The sequence below is a fragment of the Bos javanicus genome, chromosome 22, assembly GCF_032452875.1.
Source record: "Bos javanicus breed banteng chromosome 22, ARS-OSU_banteng_1.0, whole genome shotgun sequence".
Classification (NCBI taxonomy): domain Eukaryota; kingdom Metazoa; phylum Chordata; class Mammalia; order Artiodactyla; family Bovidae; genus Bos; species Bos javanicus.
The window spans coordinates 22,453,819-22,473,709 of record NC_083889.1 but is presented as its reverse complement, the minus strand read 5'-3'; the positions used below and the strand labels follow the sequence as shown (position 1 = coordinate 22,473,709).

The 19,891-nt window shown below is 38.8% G+C and overlaps 1 long non-coding RNA gene across 2 annotated transcripts in view; it reads right to left on the bottom strand.

Annotated features, from left to right (window-relative positions):
• LOC133235194 (uncharacterized) overlaps positions 1-19,891 on the bottom strand; it is a 569,966-nt gene that overhangs the window by 140,683 nt on the left and 409,392 nt on the right. The window lies entirely within an intron of this gene.

Below are 19,891 nucleotides of genomic sequence, written 5' to 3'. Positions count from 1 at the left end.
CATAATTACATAGTAATTATGATATGTATAACACATTATGGCTCTTCGAAAAATGCTGCTAAATTTTAATTAATAAAGCATGCTATTTTCCAGAAATCCCTGAAGGAGAAGATGTACTTGTGATTGGAAATTTTCTACTGAATCTTGTTTCTAAGTCAATTAAGTTCATGTTATTATCTACCCAGCACCAGCCTGACTCTAGGTGAGGATTTAAGAAGAGTAGAGGGAATATTATCAGAGCATATTATACTTTTGCTTAAAAACCACCAGTAACTTACCATTCCCTATAGCATAGTCTCCTGGAGGAGGGCATGACAACCTACTCCAGTATTTTTGCTGGGAGAATTCCAAGGACAGAGGAGACTGGCAGGTTGCAGTCCATAGGATTGCATAGAGTTGGACACGACTGAAGTGACTTAACACACACACACATAACTTAGGCTATCTTTCTAGTATGCTGTATCACACCCTTCACAATCTGGTCTATTTCCATAGCCTCTTTGCCCACCACTCCCCAAGAGGCTCCCTCCCTCCAGGTATCCCAGTTCATCCTCACACCTCCTTAACTTGCATGCCATACCATCTTTTTTGCATGGCTAAAACCCATCCCTCTGTATGAATGCTCCTCACCTTCCACCCTGTCTGGGAAGGAGAACTGGGTAACACCTGTTAATACACATCCTCATCCACCTATGAGGATGTGTATTCAAAGGAGTGCTTGGTCTCCACTCCTGATCTGCTAGAGTTGGGACCGTTAGTTTATTCTGTGTATCTTGGTTCCTGGCGCATGTGTGACACATAGAACACATTCTTCAAACATCTGTTAGCTGAATGCAAGAATGAACATTTGGATGAGATTTCTACAAATCTAATTTAGAAGGCAAGAGAAGTGTGATCTAGTATCCAAACTCCTCATCTGACAGCAACCAGACTTGCCTTACCATTCTGGCCCCATCCTTCACTCGCTGTGTGAACTTAGGCAAGTCATTTGCATTACCCAGGCCTTGATTTCCACATTTGAAACTGAGGAACTTGGACAAATGGTGTGCAATGTGTTTTTCAATTCTAACTTTCTAAAGTCTTAGAATTTTAGGCAATCTTGCAGCTGAGAAATACCTAGACAGCACAAAGTCAAATATTAAATTTTTTAATCGAGATTCCTACATCTGAGGTTCAGAGGAGGAAAGAATAGATGGGGAAATTTTGCAGAAAGGCAAAGAAAACATCAAACAAACCTTTTCTATCATCTGCTAGGATCTGCTTCACATTAAACCATGTATATAGAAATAAGTCCAGCTGCACATTACTGTCTCTAATAATTCTATTCTTCCAATTCTTCTTTCATGCTTTGCTCCTTTCCCCCTCTTTCTCTAGAAACACAGTACTCCTGAGAGTTGAAAAGTAAGTTTTCAAGAAGAAATAAAAAGAAGTAACTTTATTTTGCCTAAAGAAACCAAGTTGAGAGGCAGCAATAACTGTACACTGTTAAGAACAGATAGCAGGTTTCTTCACTGCAGTTTCATCAAATCCCATTTTTCAGCAAAATGATCTACAAAGTTGGGCTCTAGAAACATGAATTAAAGATGCTCAAGACAAGAGTGCTGCATTTAAAGCCCTCATTTTAATTGCAAAGTTTTTAGGAGTACAGGCTCTGGAGGCAAACAGCCTAGGGTCAAACATAGGCTCTGCTGCTTACCTTGGACAAGAACTTAACCTCTTTGAGTCTTAACTTCTCTCAAAAATGAAGATAATTATAGTAATTACCTCCATAGGATACTACTATAAAAATCTAAGAGATAATATTAATATATGTAAAATAATCAGCAACCTATAAGCATAGCTGATATTTCTCAAACATGTAATAATTTTAAAGGAAATAACATATTCTCAGACATATAGTCTTTTCCTATTAAACTGTTAGGCTACAAGATTGCCATTCAAACATGTAATAATTTTAAAGGATATAACATATTCTCAGACATATAGTCTTTTCCTATTAAACTGTTAGGCTACAAAATTGCCATTCTAGAGACTTTTTTTTTCTATTTGAGATCCATATAAAAGTTTCATATGTGGACAATGGCAAAATTTTATGGACACAAATTATAAAAATATCAGTTTAGACAGACTTTTGAGGAAAATTTTATTAAAAGATGAATAAAATGGTAGTATTAGGGCTTCTCAGGTGATACAGTGGTAAAGAATCTGCCTGTCAATGCAGAAGACACAAGAGACACAGGTTCAATACCTGGGTCGAGAAGATCCCCTGGAGGGGAAAATGGAAATCCACTCTAGTATTCTTGCCTGGGAAATTCCATGGACAGAGGAGCCTGGTGGGCTACAGTCCATGGGGTTGCAAAGAGTCAGACACAACTGAGCACACACACACATTAATAACACTAGTAATAAAAAATTCTTGTATTTATAGAAATAGTTTACAGCATAATTAATACTTGTCATTTGATTCTTCATTTAATCCTGAATTAGGTAAGAAAGATGTAATAATCTCAGTTTATAGATTCAGAAACTTAGATGCAGAAGATTATATGGTTTGCTCAAGGTCACAAGTAAAGTCTCATCTTAAATCTTGAATAGAGGACACATAATCTGCTAGGCCAACTGGGGGAGGAAGCCTATCTGGGAATCTAACAGGCCCTTACTCCCCCTGGTGGCATCCGCCTGAATTACAAGTACGCTTCTTGAGTGGATCAATCCCCAATCTAGGGAACGAATGTACTTTGCAAAGTAAACCTTGCCAGGTAATGATAAACATGACAGTGTTAATATTAACAATAGTAAAACTTACCAAATAACATAGTACATTCAAGGCCCTTGACTTAGATTATCCTTTAATAGTTGCTATAATCTAACGAAGTAGATACTGTTAATTTAGATAACAAGTACACAGAAGAGGACATGGGGGATAAAAACAGGTAGAATGATTTGCCCACACAGTAACTGGGGGAAAGGGAATGTGAATATAGGGTCCCCTGATTCTGGAGCTGAAACCATTCAACAGTGCACTGTGTTTCCTCCAGCATTCATACAAACATATGTCTGTTCAGCTCTAAATACCCTAAAGTGTTACAACACATGTAGTTGTTCTCAGCTGACAAAAATCATGGGTTATAAATCTGGTGGGGAGCAGAATCCAGCCATTTTCCCTTTTCTTTCTAGGGCAAGACCACAATTTATGGGAGTTAAGTGAAGATAAAGGCATTTAGGGAAAGAATAGTGTTCTGAATGTTCTGTAATTCTATCTACAGACCCTGCTCCTTCCCTCTTCCATAAAACTACTCTCTCTCTGGCTAAACCGACCACTGCTCCTCCTTGTAATATGCTTCTACAGACCCTCAGGTGACTCCCAATTGTTCTTGGAGATTTTAGGTCCCAACTCACGGTCACTTTCTCCAATACTACTCTTGTCATAATTCCCGGTTTCTTTAATATTGCTGTAGAGAATACTTCCAGTTGCCTGGCACCTTAGTCCCTTAATGTCCTTTCTCTTTTTCAGTGTACTTGTCCCCCATGTGACCTCAGTCACTCATTCTCACAGCCGTATTCTGGACTTTGTCATTCCCTACAACCCTTTACAGTCTCAATTACAAATTTCCACTCTCCACCATCACCTCCTGTCATTCCAGCTTACTTCAAAAATTAGTCTTTGTCCCCAGATAGGACAAGCAACCCTTAATGCCATTTCCCTGTCTGTTTCATGCCCCATGTGTACTCACTTGCTGCTTACCCAGCTAGCATTCCTGGCATATCATTACATTCCTGATGTACATGCAATCCTCACTCCCTTATCCCTTCTTGTTTTCGTACTCTCGAATCAAATCCTACACTAGCTAATTCCCACCCTATACAACCCTGAATTTACCCCTGCATTGTTGAACATGGCTCAGGGAAAAGAAAAAAAGACAATGACTGGAAATGTTCTTCCTTAAGTTTATGACCACTGAACTCAAAAGGGTCTTAGGGGTAACTAGCAATCCTGCAGCACTGCCCAGTCATTCCCTCTCCCTCTCCTTAGATAATCATTTCATGCCTTCTCCCTCCAACTCTTAAACTCCTCCTACTGCACTTGTTCAGTCACTCAGTCATGTCCACCTCTTTGCGACCCCACGGACTGCAGCATACCAGGCTTCCCCATCCTTCACTATCCCCCAGCGTCTGCTCAATTTCATGTCCATCAAGTTGGTAATGCCATCCAACCAATCTCATCCTCTGTCACCCTTCTCTTCCTGCCCTCAATCTTTCAAGCATCAGGGTCTTTTACAATGAGTCAGCTCTTCCCATCAGGTGGCCAAAGTACTGGAGCTTCAGCTTCACTATCAGTCCTTTCAGTGAACAGTCAAGGTAAATTTCCTTTAGAACTGGATGGTTTGATCTTGCTATCCAAGGGACTCTCAAGAGTCTTCTCCAACATCATCAATTCTTTGATGCTCAGCCTTCTTATGGTCCAACTCGTACATCTGTATGTGACTACTAGACAAACCATAGCTTTGACTATATGGACCTTTGTCGGCAATGTGATGTCTCTGCTTTTTAATATGCTGTCTAGGTTTGTTACAGCTTTTCTTCCAAGGAGCAAGCATCTTTTAACTTCACTGCAGTCACTGTCTGCAGTGATTTTGGAGCCTAAGGAAATGAAATCTGTCACTGTTTCCACTTTTCCACCATCTATTTGCCATGAAGTGATCGGACTGGATACCATGATCTTAGTTTTTTGAATGTTGAGTTTTAAGCCAGCTTTTTCACTCTCTTCTTTCACCTTCATCAATAGGCTCTTTAGTTCCTCTTTGCTTTCTGCCATTAGGGTTGTATCATCTGCATGTCTGAGGTTGTTGATATTTCCCCTGAAATCTTGATTCCAACTTGGGATTCACACAGCCTGGTATTTTGCATGATGTACTCTGCATATACATTAAATAATCAGAGTAACAAGACACAGCCTTGACATACTCCTTTCTCAATTTTAAACCAGTCCATTGTTCCATTTCTGATTCTATCTGTTGCTTCTTGACCCACATACAGATTTCTCAGGAGACCAGTAAGGTGGTCTGGCATTCCCATCTCTTTAAGAATTTTTCAGAGTTTATTGTCATACACACAGGCAAAGGTTTTAGCATAGTCAATGAAGCAGAAGTGGATGTTTTTCTGGAATTACCTTGCTTTTTCTATGATTCAGCAGATGTTGGCAATTTGATCTCTGGTTCCTCTGCCTTTTCTAAATCCAGCTATACATCTGGAAGTTCTTAGTTCATGTACTGTTGAAGCCTAGTTGAAGGATTTTGAGCATTATCCTGCTAGCATGTAAAATGAGTCCAGTTGTTTGGTAGTTTGGACATTCTTTGATATTGACTTTCTTTGGGCTTGGAATGAAAACTGACTTTTTCCAGTCCTGTGGTCATTGCTGAGTTTTCCAAATTTGCTGACATATTGAGTGCAGCACTTTAACAACATCATCTTTTTGGATTTTAAATAGCCTACTCCTCCTTACCCTCAGCTAATGATTTTCTTCCTATTTTGCCAGGAAAATGGACATAATAAGAAGAGACATTCCAGATGTCCTTACCACCACATCTACCGACCCATCTGCATCTCCAGCTATACATTCTGCCTTGCCTCCTGTTACTCCTGTTTGCTTTCTGAAATAACTATCCTTGCTCCTACCTAAACTCATGTCCCTCCTCATTGTTCACTAGATCCCAGACCCTCTTGCCTACTTTAGGATATTGCTCTAGCAGTTGTTTCTTCTCTTTCATGCATAATTAAAGTTTCCCTCCCTACTGAATTATCCTTGTCAGCATTCAAATATACTGTAATTTCTTCCATCTCCACAAACCAAAATAATCTTGACCCACTTCTCCCTGCAGCTATGACCTCATTTCTTAGCTATCTTTTAAGGCAAAACTCCTCTCTACTTCTTTCCCTCTCATTCTTTCTTTGACTCCTTCTCTGAAACTGGTCTTGACAAAGACATCAGTGATCTCCATGCTGCCAAATCCAATGCTCAGTTTAAGGCTTCACCTTACCTGTGCACAATGAGCAGCATTTGACACAGTCAATCACTTCCTCCTGGAAACAGTTTCTTTCCTTGGCTTCCAAGGCAACATACCCTCTTGGTTTTCCTTGCATTTTACTGACCAGTCCTTCTAAGTCTCCTTTGCCTGTTTCTCCTTATCTCCCTGACATCTTCACAATAGAGTGACCTGCAGTTCAATTCTCACACTTCTTATCCACACTCACTCTTGTCTCATGGCTTTAATTGTCATCTGCATATTCACGGTTTGACATTTCTATATCCAGTTCATACTTCCCTCCTGAATATCAGTTTTCTGCTGGAAGACTGTAGCAGCTTATTTGACATCTCTGCTCTGATGCCTAAAGTCACCTTAAAGTTGTGTGTATGTGCTCATTTGCTCAGTCGTATCTGACTCTTTGTGACCCCATGAACTGTAGCCCACCAGGCTCCTCTGTCCATGGAATTTTCCAGGCAAGAAGTCTGGACCGGGTTGCCATTTCCTCCTCCAGGGTATCTTCCTGACCCAAGGATCAAACCCACATCTCTTGCATCTCCTATAGTAGCATGTGGAGTCTTCACCACTAGGGCCAAGTTAACATGTTCAAAACTAGACCCCCGATCTTTTTCAAAACGTGCTTTGTCTCTAGTCCTCCCCATAGCAGGTAAGAGTAACTCCATCCTTTCATTTGGTCAAACCTTGAAATCATCCTGGACTCTTCTTCCTCTCATACCACCTCGATTTTATTTACTCATTTATTTATTGCCTATTTCTCTGAACTAAATTTTAGGTCCATAAAGTCAAGAACTTTACTTTGTTTTCATTAGTTTATCACTGTGCCTAGAATAGCATTGGTAAATAGTAAGAGCTTAATAATTACTTAACAACTCACCAAAGTGGCCTGGAACAATTTATCATCCATGTTTTGGCCTCAGCTTTCTCCTTTCTCCTGCTGTCCTCTTATACTGAACTGGTTAGTTTCTCATTAGTACTTATAACAGTTGATACAGTCTCTTATATGTTTATGCCATTATTGCCTATCTCCACAGTGGATGGAAAATTCCCAAAGGGCAGGGACTATGTTCATCCTATTGATTTAACATCATGCCTGGCACATAGTTGTTGCTCAGTAAATAAGTAGTCTTTCTGGGTTATGAGGCAATAAATTCTGTCACCCAATAGAGGCTCAATAAGTATTTTTTTTGAAGATTACATAATTATTTAATCTTCCAAATGAAGGACTTTCACTAGGTGCAAGGTGTAAGTCTCTCAGTGATTCTTAGGGAAGTGTTCGATATGGGTCCAACAATTGCAGAGCTATCAGAGAATGGGCGACTCTGGTGTTACACAGTCTTGTAGGATCGTGGGCCCTGAAAGGCCCTGGGAGTGTTAGGTGCCCAGGGAGACCTTGCATCATTCCTGCAGGTCAGATGTGACTGCGGCCTGCGCTCTTTCACTGTCTTGGGAGGTTTTCTGTTGTAGTGGATGCCGTTTTATTCTTCTGGTCTTGTGAGTAGGCTCTGGAGGGCCTTTTCTTGTTGTTAATGCTGTCATCTTCATAACACCTGCCAAATGTGTTAAATGGGCATCCTCTGCTCAGTCTATGGCTCTCCTTCGACCCTCATTTGTGGCTCCAAAGGGGCAATTCCTATTAACAGGCCCTACCTTCTTCATTATATGCAGCTTTAGAAAGCAGAAGATAGCAAGACACTAAGTGGGCAGTAAACTTGTCCATTCACTTTCACATTTAGAGTCCATAAAGTATGCTTTACTACTTGCAGAAAGTGGGGACTTTTCCTTCCTGTTGACAGATTTTTTTTTTTTTAACAGAGATTCAACATTTTCTAAAAGGCATTCATTAATCTCCCAAGAACTTTTCCATAGAGTAGAACTGGATCCTAAGATTATTATCTTAATTTAAGAATCCAATTTAGAATAAATAATATCACTTGCTTAGTCATTTAAGAAAAATATATAATCTCCTCCAAGTCATCTTACTATAGGAAAAATTATACTAGGCCTTATTTTGATATCTCCCAAAGTTACTTTTCTTCTTCTTCTTGTGACCTTAATACTGCTAACAATAATCAATAATAGAATACATACTTGTGATACAATTTCATTAGTGTCAAAATCTAGTTGACTTCATAAATTTGTAATTCATGTTTTTTAATTCTGAACTAAGGCTCTCACTTTCTGTTGATAGACCCATCTATCAAAAGCTTGAAATTTCAGCAGGCCTAAACTGTGTCTTCAATGCCCTATTGATGTAATGCAATGTGAGTCACAGTTTTCACAGACAACAGAAAAAGACTGTCACTTATAGATGTCTGTTTTCAAAGGGTAATTTCTACAGCTGTTCCTCCTCACTCAGTCAGATCATGTGACAGCCTGTGGAATACCAGTTAACCAACCTCAGGAATTTCCAGTTATTTACTGTCTCTAAAATGAAAATCATCTTTAAAAACCACCTATAAGTCCAAAGAAATATTTGAGCTTCTAAGTCTCATATTGGCCTCCCTTTTGATTCCCCTCTGATTTCTTATTTCTGAAAAATCACTGACAGCAGTACACAAATTAAGTTTCCAGAAAGGCGGAGAAACCCTTACTGATATAACTAAGGATAACATTTTGCTTCTGCCGTCTTGCTCACTGCTAAGTGGCTTTAGTCCACAATGAACTCGGTGATCTGAAAATAAATTTAATATTCTCTCTTGTTGGTAGTAAACCTTATGTGGTGATGGTGGTTTAGTCGCTAAGTCGTGTCTGACTCTTGCAATCCCATGGACTGTAGCCTGCCAGGCTCCTCTGTCCATGGGAATTCTCTAGGCAAGAATACTGGAGTGGGTTGCCATTTCTTTCTCCAGTAAACCTTTTATAACTATTAATAAAATCTTAGTACACAACGTGAATTTGAAGTGGAGTAACAGGTAAACCTACAGAATATAACAAGTAAGTGGGATCTTCTTCTTATCAAGGGTATTAATGACACAGATCGACAGTCTAACAATATTACTAAGCAGAATTATAGATCAAATCTACTGTAATGGAAGCTCAAAAATCATAAAATCATTTGTATCATTGTAAGTGGTTTTCTAAAAAAAAAAAAAAAAAAAAAACTTTTACTTTCCAGGTACCAAAACAAATTCCTTAATTTCTGGGGGAAAATGCCCAAGGTTGTACTTTACACTAACTTCCAGGTGGTTTCCTGACCATATTAGCTATCCAGGCAGCATATATGTTCTTTTTAGTCTCCTGTACAGAAAGAACTGAGGTGGTAAAAATGAGAAGGGGGTGACCGTGAATGCAGGGAATTCTCATCTGGAAGACTTGCGTTTATTTGTCATGTGTCTGAGGATTTTGTAGTTTTTATTCATGTAATAAACCAAGACAGGGTCAGGAGAGGAGGTGTGATATGGTGAAAATCACCCTGGCTTGTGGTCAGGAGACCCTGATTATAGCCCTTAACAACCTATAAGTACTGTGTGACTCTGAGCTGATGTCTGCCTGCTATTTTCTTCTTCTACTAAATTAAAGGGGTTGGAAAAGCTGTTCTCTAAAGGTCTCTTCCAACCCTCAAATTCTATGATTAATGACATATAATGACTTATGTAAAAGTACAGATAGAATTCATTCAATCAAGTCATACTGCCTTAACCTAAATGATTTTTGGATTCAAAGTTCAAATGTAATTACAAAGAAATGGAGGGGACAGAAACAAGTTACCAGTTAGAGCTAACAGGCATGCCAGGCAGCAGCTCACTTTCTTGAAATGCACGTTGACAATTAGCAATTAACATCTTCTGGAGACAGGCAAATGATCAGGAAGCCTTCTGGCAGAAGAGGGGAATAAAGTTTCATTGTACCACTTAACAGATTTTTTTATCACATGACAAATCAGGCACCTTTTCATCCATAGTGAGAATATATTTTCTACCATAATTAGAAATGATTCAAGGCCTGATGCACTCTGGCTGGGCCTGAGTCTGAACAAGACAATTTGCTTGTTCAGTAAGATTTTGGTAGGTTTGTGCCAAAAAAAGAAAAGACCCATGAACTCCTCTTATCTTGTGATACCTGTAACAGCAAACTGAACCCCCAAACTGGCTCACTTGTAAGGAGAATCCAACCCTTGGCTTTACTTCAGGTAAGGATAGATTTTGGAGCTGACGCATGTCACCAAGACCCAGTCCTTCCTTCTCTGGGCTCTGCTCTGCCCTGTGCTGGCTAATTTCTGTGTTCTACAAATAGAAACATGACTGACTGTCAACAACACAGGGAAGTGCCTGCATTCTCCCAGGATCTAGTTCAATGCAAGTGAGTAGTAATACTTTTCCCCTGAAAGTCAGAATAAAAATTCTGAGTTTGGTTATTACTGGCCTCAATTAAGTCACATGACCAAGCCCAAGGCCCAAGAAAGAAATGTGTGATGAACTTGGTCCTAGGTCACATCCATGAGGGAGGTCATCCCCAGCCCCAAACTCTGCCAACTAACAGCGGGGAAGAGAGTTTCCACAGGAATATTGGAATTGTGGTAGCTGGGAGATTTGTGGTAAATTACAGATTTCAATTTCATGCCTGAAATAACATGTGCTCTTAGAGAAGAGTCACAAATTTGGACAGCTTCCTAGAGATTGCAGTCTCTCTCTTTGTTTAAGGCTGAAGATGCTTAGACTTAAAGGAACTGAAATAGTGCATAAGGATTAAGTTCATAAGCTTTGCAAGCAGCCAATCCTGGCTTTGAGTTCTGATTTTGTAACTTATTAGCTCTGTGACTCTGGGAAACTTACTTTCTGATCTGAGTCTCATTTGGAACTAGGAGCAGTCATGAGGTCTACCTCACAAAATTGGTAGGAGGATTAAATAAAACAGTGGATTTACAGCACCTAGTAATGCTGCACTTATTTCACATCCAATAAAAGACAGCTATTATTAATAGAGAGGGGGTAAAGACTTGCCCAAAGTCGCACAGCTAATTAATGGCAAAGCTGAAAACTAAAAATGAGTTTCTTCACTTCTAGCTCAAAGCAAGAAGTGAATCAAACTGAAATTTAATGCACACAAGTCAGTTATATCTAAAACATCACAGAATAAACCAGTTTCTTTTCCCAAATTGCTGCCTGGAGGCTAACAGTCCCCAGTTCATAAAAAAGCCACATGTTAACATCACCAGAACCCCTTGAAAAAGGGCCAGGAGAAGCCCATCGTATTTTACGCTACCAACCTTGAGAAGGCAAATTAGAGACGGTACCACTGACCTGATACACACAAGGAGACTCTTGGGAAGATGTGGCTAACCTGTCCGATTAGCCAAGTATTTCCTGAGCACTCTCTGTGTATCCGGGAATGTATGAAACAGCAAAATAAAAGCATGGTCTCTACATTCAAAGACCTTATTCTTATCAGGAAATGAGTTGACTGGGTGATGGAGATGAAAGGTATTCAAGTTAAGGAAGTTAAGGAAGAAAGGATCGCTAAGGACAGGTATGGAAAATGCATGAGCAGCTAGGGCAGATGTGATTAAGAAGAAAGAAAGAGGGAGAGGGAATCCTCCAGGTGAGGGGTTCAGCATAAGCAAAGGTACAAAAAGAGATGAATATGATGTGGGAGAGCTGGAAGAGAAGCATGAGGGTAAAGTGAAGAGCAGGAAATGAAAGCTGAGAAGGCAGCTCTGAATTCAGGACTGAAGAGGCTGCATGTGAGTGGATTAAGGCTTAGAAGCACAAACCAGCAAGAAATGATTTCTCTGTTCACAACATCCACTAGGTCTCCAGCTCTTTACCTCAGCCCTCAAGGTCTTCCATGCTCTGATTCATGCCCCACTTGGCTTTTCTTCCTCTTCTAGATATGCCTCATACTCTTACCCAACCACACTGATCATTGTTGGCAAAACCTTCCTTGACAGAATCCTGTCTGTACTCATTTCCACATTTCACAGTGTGTTTCTTATACTTAAAATGCCTTTCCTGTCTCACCTCTGCTTGGCATATCTTAACCACTGTAATGTTCAAGTCATGAAACCCTATTCATGAATAATCATTCTTTAAAATTGACAATAGAAAATAAGAGTTGACTAAGGGCTTTCATGTCCACTATTTCATTTAATAACACTTTTCCTGGAGTGTATCACATTCCAAATTAATTTTGTCATATCCCTTTTCCAAATCCCATTGCAAGAGTAATAGCAAAAATCATAATAATGGTGGTAATGAAAATAACACAACTATTTAATAAATACTAAGCACTTTGCATGTATTACCTAATTTAGTATTTAATAACTCCATGAGCAATTCTGTAATACCCATTTTATAGATGAGAAAACTAAGACTGAGACGGTGAGTAAATTGCCCAAGCCCACAAAGCTGATACATGGTACAGCCAAGGTTTGAACTCCAAAGTCTCTGTTCTTAACCCACCATGCTATCAGAGAAGATTGTTGTCCTCTAACAGAAGTGATCATGTACTGCCTTTGATATTTATCTATGTATATGTCTTAACTTCTTCATAAGATTTAACACTTTTTGGAGGAATAGAGCATGTTTACCTGTATTAATAATAAATAATATTTGAATAGTAATTGGGTAATTTACAAAGCACTTTAGTATACCAGCACATGGAATTCATACCACAATATTGTGACATCAGATTCATGTCCACCTTGCATATGAGAAAATTATGTGAGATGACTTAAATGATATCATCAAGGATTTACTGCTAGGAAGTTACATACTTTCCACAAATAGCTCTCAACCAAAATCTGGTGGCAGTTGCTGGAGTTGTAGAAACACTGTAATCCTCTCACACCTCCCCTGAGACAGCTTGGAGGTGTGTGCTCTGTGCCAGTCCTCAGAGGTCCCCAATGGGAAGAAACTCTAGTTAACTACAGTGGTGACCTGCTTGACCACAAACTCCTTATCGCCTCCTTCCTTATTTCACTTTCTCTAGCCCCAATAAACTGCTTCACTCAAGTTCTTCTCTTAGTGTCTGCTTCTAGGGAAAGCAAAATTAAGACATTCTTTCCGAAGCAGTGTTCCCAATGGATCAGAAGGATGAAGTTAGGGAGATAAAATAATCAGGAATTTCAGACCATGCAATTTCCATTTTCAATTCTTTAAACAAAGAAGAGAGAGAGCTGTTATAGTCAGGCATTTGATAGCCTACAGCCTGTTAAATTCACGGCAAGTCAAAATTTCTGCTTAAAGGGGCCCTGGTATTAAATTGACAGTTGCCTTGGAATTCAAAATAGAACTTGTTAGAACAGACTAGAGAGATTTCTTTTCTGCATTTCTCTAGTTATTTCCATTACAGAGAAAAACACACTTCTGTCAATTGCTCCTTTGCTCTGCTTACAGCCTGCAGTAATTTCTGAGATTCTTAGGTTAAACTGGAACTCCCATTTATGCCAGATAGCATAGCTCATTCTGAAAGTCTCAAAATCTTAGCCTGAATCAAAAATCTTGATATGGTCAAAGGGTGTTAAAAATAAACATGAAAACAATTTAATTTGATGAAGAAATATTTGGGAAAACAGAGCTAAAAATGCTCACACATAAATACATGCATATTGGTCCAGGGAATTATTTGAATCCAATGGTGGCTTTATTATTATTATAAAATTTCTGGCCCTCTCCCCAGAGGGGAACACTGGAGACAGAAATGTTAAGTCAAGTGGCAGAGCAAGGCTGATGCTTCAATAGCCACATCATGAAGAATACTTCAGATTGGGGAAAGCATATTCCTCAAAATCATAGCTTCATTTTCCATTTATGAACAGATACATTTATATCTTAAGAAGCACTACACAGGTATAAATATTTTATTTCATGTGATTTTAAAAACCATCTTTCCAGGGAGAGTCCTGTTCAAAACATGAGGTGGGAAGCTACTTGCAAGCTCTGGTTAGGATGTCAAAGATGATATCTGCTTTAGAGATAGAAAACCTGGAACAGAGCTGAGAAGTGGTGGTGTTCACTTGGTCCTACAGCTAAACCTGTGAGAAAACTAAGAGTAAAATGTTTGCATCTTCAAATTTCTCAGGGTTAGCCTGGAACATGGGGAGCGAGGGAGTCTGAGCTCTGTGACTATGTATTAAAACTAGGAACATTATTGAGATTCTCAGAGCATCTTTGTTTAGAGGTTTATCTCAACACATAATGATTTCATTTATTCTCAGACTATCTCTAATGGGCAAACTACAGTTAAAAGACACTGCTTTTCTCTTCTAAGGAGGAAACAAAGAGAAAGGATTGCAGGAAAACTGTCACAGTCCCAAGAGGGACTGTAAATTGGATAAAGGAGAGTTATGGAGATTTTTGTACCACCAATACTCCATGTCTCACAAAGCAAAATTCTTAAATCTGGAAAAAATGAGAAAATTAGGGACTTGGGTATATAGAAAAGTGAATGCCTGAGAAAAAGTTTTAAAAATTCTTACTGCATTCTTAGGAAAGATAAAGGAAGCTAAAGCAAAATTCACCTGCTCAGATAAAGGATTGAGTGGGTCCAGTCAGTGTTCTGCTGTGCTAAGATGGGCTCTGTTTATGACACCATCATGAGCAAAGCAACAGCTGCATTTTGGGAAGTGTTGAAGGCATTCTCTTCAGTACATTCTCTCACTCAGTTATCCTAAACTGGCTAGGTTAAATAAAGGTGACCACAAGCTTGTTCTCGTATTAGGCAGCATACTTGGTATTTCTTCATATTCTATAGAAAGCTGCAGCCAACACTTAAAATAATCTAAAGAAATGCAAATTAAAACTACTTTCATTAAGAGAAAGCCCCAACAGAGCTCAAAAATTTTACTTAAAACCACATTGGTTTCTCAGTCTGGTCATTTATTAAATTTATGTTTATCATATGGGGTAGGCTGGTTAGGTTATATTAATTCCATTTTAGAGATGATAGGGCTATGATTCATAGTAAAGAAAAGATATCAAGTAATTGTTCAGATTTAATAACACGAAGCCATGTAGGAAGTGCCATTTACTATAGTGGAAAAAAGGCACTTTCTTTTGTTTGTTTTGATTATACTTCAACCAGGAAAGTCAAGGGAATGGCCTAGATGTTTGATACCGAGATTTCTATTCTTCTCATGGGCTGTGAGGCTTACTCTTTACATTACTGATTCTTCCATCTATTTTCAAAGGTGGACTTGTAATGGTAATGGTAATTGCCAAAGTAATTCCTCTATTATTGCTCTGCTCTTTGGGTGCCCTTTTCTTCAGCTAAAGGTTATTGCACCCACTAATCAGAAATATGGAAAATGCCCTCAAAGGTCATTTTTGAAGCCTTGTCTTAAAGAGAAATCTCTTTTGCAACCAAGTCAGGATCCTTTGCTATTTCTCCAAGAAGATAACTCCATTGACATTGTTCTCATTTGCAAGAACTTACCAATATTAATTGAAAATTTTCAGGGGGTAGAATTAAGTTGGAGTCAGGGGACCACTAAGTGGCTACATACTCTTGGGTAAAGCATTTAATTGCCCCAGTAACAAAATTTCTTATTTGCAAATAAGGGTGTTGGAATGATTTCTGGGGTACATATCAGTTCTAGATCCATTATAATTCCATGTCAAATATGTTGTTATTAAAAATAAAGAAAAATACTTTATAATTGACTCTAATGGTACCAAGAACTTAACAGATGTTCAAGCTGGGTTTAGAAAAGGCAGAGGAATTGGATATCAAATAGCCAACATTTGCTGGATCATAGAGAAAGCAAGGGAATTCCAGAAAAACATCTACTTCTGCTTAATTGACTATGCTAAAGCCTTTGACTGTGTGGATCACAAAAAACTGGAAAATTCTCAAAGAGATGGGAATACTAAATAGACCATTTTACCTGTCTCCTGAGAAACCTGTATACACATCAAGAAGCAATAGTTACAACTGGAAATGGAACATCTGGTTGGTTCAAAATTGGGAAAGGAGTACGACAAGGCTTTATATTGTCCCCATCCTTATTTAACTTCTATGCAGAGTACATCATTTGAAATGCCAGCCTGTATGACTCACAAGCTGGAATCAAGATTGCTGGGAGAAATATCAATAGCGTCAGATATGAAGATGATACCATTCTAATCGCAGAAAGTGAAGAGGAACTAAAGATCCTTTGAAGATGGTGAAAGAGTACAGAGAAAAGGCTGGCTTGAAACTCAACATTCAAAAAACTAAGATCATGGCATCCAGTCCCATCACTTCATGGCAAAAAGAAGAGGAAAAAGTGGAAACTGAAAGGTTTTATTTTCTTGGGCTCCCAAATCGCTGTGAACAGTGCATGACTGCAGCCACGAAATTGAAAGATGCTTGTTCCTTGGAAGAAAAGCTATGACAAACCTAGACAGCATCTTAAAAAGTAGAGACATCATCTTACTAACAAATGTCCTTATGGTCAAAGCTATGGTTTTTCCAGTAGTCATGTATGGATGTGAGAGTTGGACCATAAAGAAGGCTGAGAGCTGAAGAAATGATGCTTTTCAATTGTGGTATCAGAGAAGACTCTTGAGAGTCCCATGGACTGCAAGGAGATCAAACCAGTCAATCCTAAAGGAAATCAACCCTGAATATTCATTGGAAGGACTAATGCTGAAGATCCAATACTTTGGCCACTTGATGTGAAGAGCTGAATCATTGGAAAAGACCTGATGCTGGGAAGGATTGAAGGCAAAAGGAAAAGGGGGTGGCGGAGGATGAGATGGTTAGATAGCATCATCAACTCAATGAACATGAATTTGAGCAAACTCTGGTGGCTCAGCTGGTTAAGAATCCACCTGCAATGCAGGAGACCTGGGTTTGATCCCTGGGTTGGGAAGATCCCCTGGAGAAGGGAAAGGCTAACCACTCCAGTATGCTGGCCTGGAGAATTCTATGGTCTGTTTAGTCCATGGGGTCGCAAAGAGTCAGACACAACTGAGTGACTTTCACTTTCACTTTCTGGGAACTAAGAAGATAGGACAGAGGAGCCTGGTGTGCTGCAGTACGTGGGGTGGCAACGAGTTGGACATGACTTAGTGACTGAACAACAACAGCAATGAAATGTTAGAATTCTATAAACTAGAGATAAGGAATTACTGCCTGTCACTTGAGCTATAAAGGTTTTTTTGTGGGGATCTGTCTTCATCTCAGAGACTGAGGAGAGGAAAAAGGAAAAGTTTGGTGTTGGATAAAAGGAAAACTTAATTTACCCATCTTAGTTACTAACCCTTTAACAATTGGTAACACTTCATTCAAGATCTCTGACTAGAAGGCAATCAATCATTCAGGGATAAATACAATTCATCTCTTGCATAAAACATGGAGGTACTTAGGGAAGGATGCCCTGTTTTCAAAATGGCAAGATTTCTAACCATTTGTTAAAGCTAGACAGCCCATTTTTACCCACAGTGGTCAGAAGATTAGAAGCGGTAGTCACAGGAAACAAGATTTTCAAAAACAAATAAACCCAGATCAAAAAACTTTGAAGACTTAAAAGACAGAAGAAATTGATATTAAAGAAGCCACCCAACAAAGTCAAAATGAAATAAAATAGAGTGCCTTAGAAAGCTCATATTTCTCCTTGTGTAAGTAGAAAACATGCTACCTCCTGGGGCCCTTCTAACTCTAGAATCTTAAGATTCTGTGGCTTTATGATTGCCTAGATTGTTTAATATATTAAAAGAATATAATTATTTAAAAATAATGTCAAATTAACTATGATTCTCCTGCTCTTTCAGACATAGTCCCTTTTGCTGGGATTTCTTTGTTGACCATAAATCACTAGAATAACAAAACAATAAACTTAACCCAAATACATTAATATCCCAGATTTTCAGGTCATTCCCTCTAAAACTGAAACTAGATGGAAGTGTCATTGGCCTGACTTCATTTATCATATTTACCAATTCCACTGATCCATTCTACAAATTGTTATCCATTGTTTTTAAAGTTCACTTGATTTAGATGGTATTTTCCATAATAGTTAGAAATGCAGAGTTACATCTCAGAGTAAAGGCTTACACACTGTAATATTAATAGTTTGTTTTCCCATTATCCAGTGACTATTGTCCTTCTGACATTAATTAGCATGAACTCTGGCCCAGCTTTTATTTGCTTGGCCCTAATGAAGTGAAACAGTTCCAGTGCTTTAGCTTCCCTTGGGGTGTCTTTGGATGGCTTATACCTTTTTATGAAGGCTACTAAGAATATATTTTAACAGTGATTTTTATCTTTGAATGCAAAATACATAAAAGAATTTGCATTTTCCAGGTTATTAGGCTACAATTAGGCATCTGTGAAAGTCTATTGTAAATGATAAAATACTTCACCACTATTAATGATAATAATAACAAGTGCTTGATGTGATGTAGGGAAGTGACATTGCATGGGCTTTGAAGGCTGAGTAAACTGGGTTTGAAGCTTGCCTTTGAACTTTATGACTTTGGCAAGTTTGTTAACCTCTGAGTGAGTGCCACTTTTGCTGGCCTATAAAGTGCAAATAATATCAATACCTACCTCTCGGCATCTTCCTCAGTGATAAGTGTAGAGGATATTTTTTAAAGGACTTATATAATGTCTGCTCAATACATGTCAACTATTATTATTAATTATACTAGCTCAACAAATATTTGTTGATAGAAAAAAGTACTGATTAATTAATCAATGAATCATTGTGAGGACTAAATGAGAAAATGAATGCAACAGACTTAGCACAAAGCCTAGATGATGCTCTATTCCACTGCCTCACAGAAATCACCCATCATAAGGTGCAACATTATTGTGTGTTCCTCCAAGAAAGAAAAATTTCTGCTGATTAATTTTAAAACATCAATAACTATGAGACCCATCCCTATTGCAGAGAGATAAAATTCTGGGAAAAAATGCACCTTAGAATCGATGAAATATAATAGTTCATATAAATAGTACTATGATAAGAGATAGAGAAGAGGAAAAGGAAAAACAGAAAATTCTCAATAAACGTTATTTCTCAGTAACCAGATCTGTGAATTTTACATTTATTTATATCTCAAACTATAATTCTTGCTAGAGAAGAAGAAAAAGTAAGGAACTTGCCAGAGAGAACCAACAAAGAATCATGGTGACAGTGACAAATCTCCCACAGTATGCAGGGAGTCCTTGAAGGGAATGAGTCCTTGGGCACCAGTTCCCCACCTCCTAATGCAAGTATCTCTTCTACAGCATCTCTGATATACACGGATGGTAGTTAGGTTGCATTTCATTCCTGAGCCCCTTTCAACAGGTCTTAGAGTTGCCTTTGTGGAAATGTAAATCCCCCTTCCAGGGGCTGACACTGGAGTAGGTGGGGAAAGAATGGCAGTGTGTGGGGGTGTGCTAATCATCAGTGCCAACCTTGATGGGAAGGTGGGTGACACTTGCTAATTCTAAATGGCAAAGGGGGGAAGCAGCATTTCAAGTACAATTCAGGTAGAGCTGGAAAATAAATAACATAGAAAAGGCAGCAGAGCTCTCATTTATTTCAAAAAACTCTTCCAGCAACTGAAATAGGTAGGAGAGAAGAGGTGGAAGAAGGCATCTGTGATAATGCAGGAATATCTTTGAGCAAAGGAACTAAGAGAAAACAATACAGTTGTTGCTCTTGTGTGTGTGTGTGTGTGTGTGTGTGTGTGTGTGTTTGTGGAAGCGGAGGGGGGCAGTCAGCAACATTTTAGGACACAAACATTTTACCCTACCAATCAGTCAGCATGTCAGTCATAAGCAAGTCTTCATGGCCAACAAACCAGTCCTATTAGAACCTAAACGAGTTTGAGAATAGAAGAAACACTGGAAACCACTTAACACAGTGGCTCCCGATCCTGACTGTACACTAGAATGATCCAGAAAGCTTTACAAAAACACAAGTTCTTGAGACA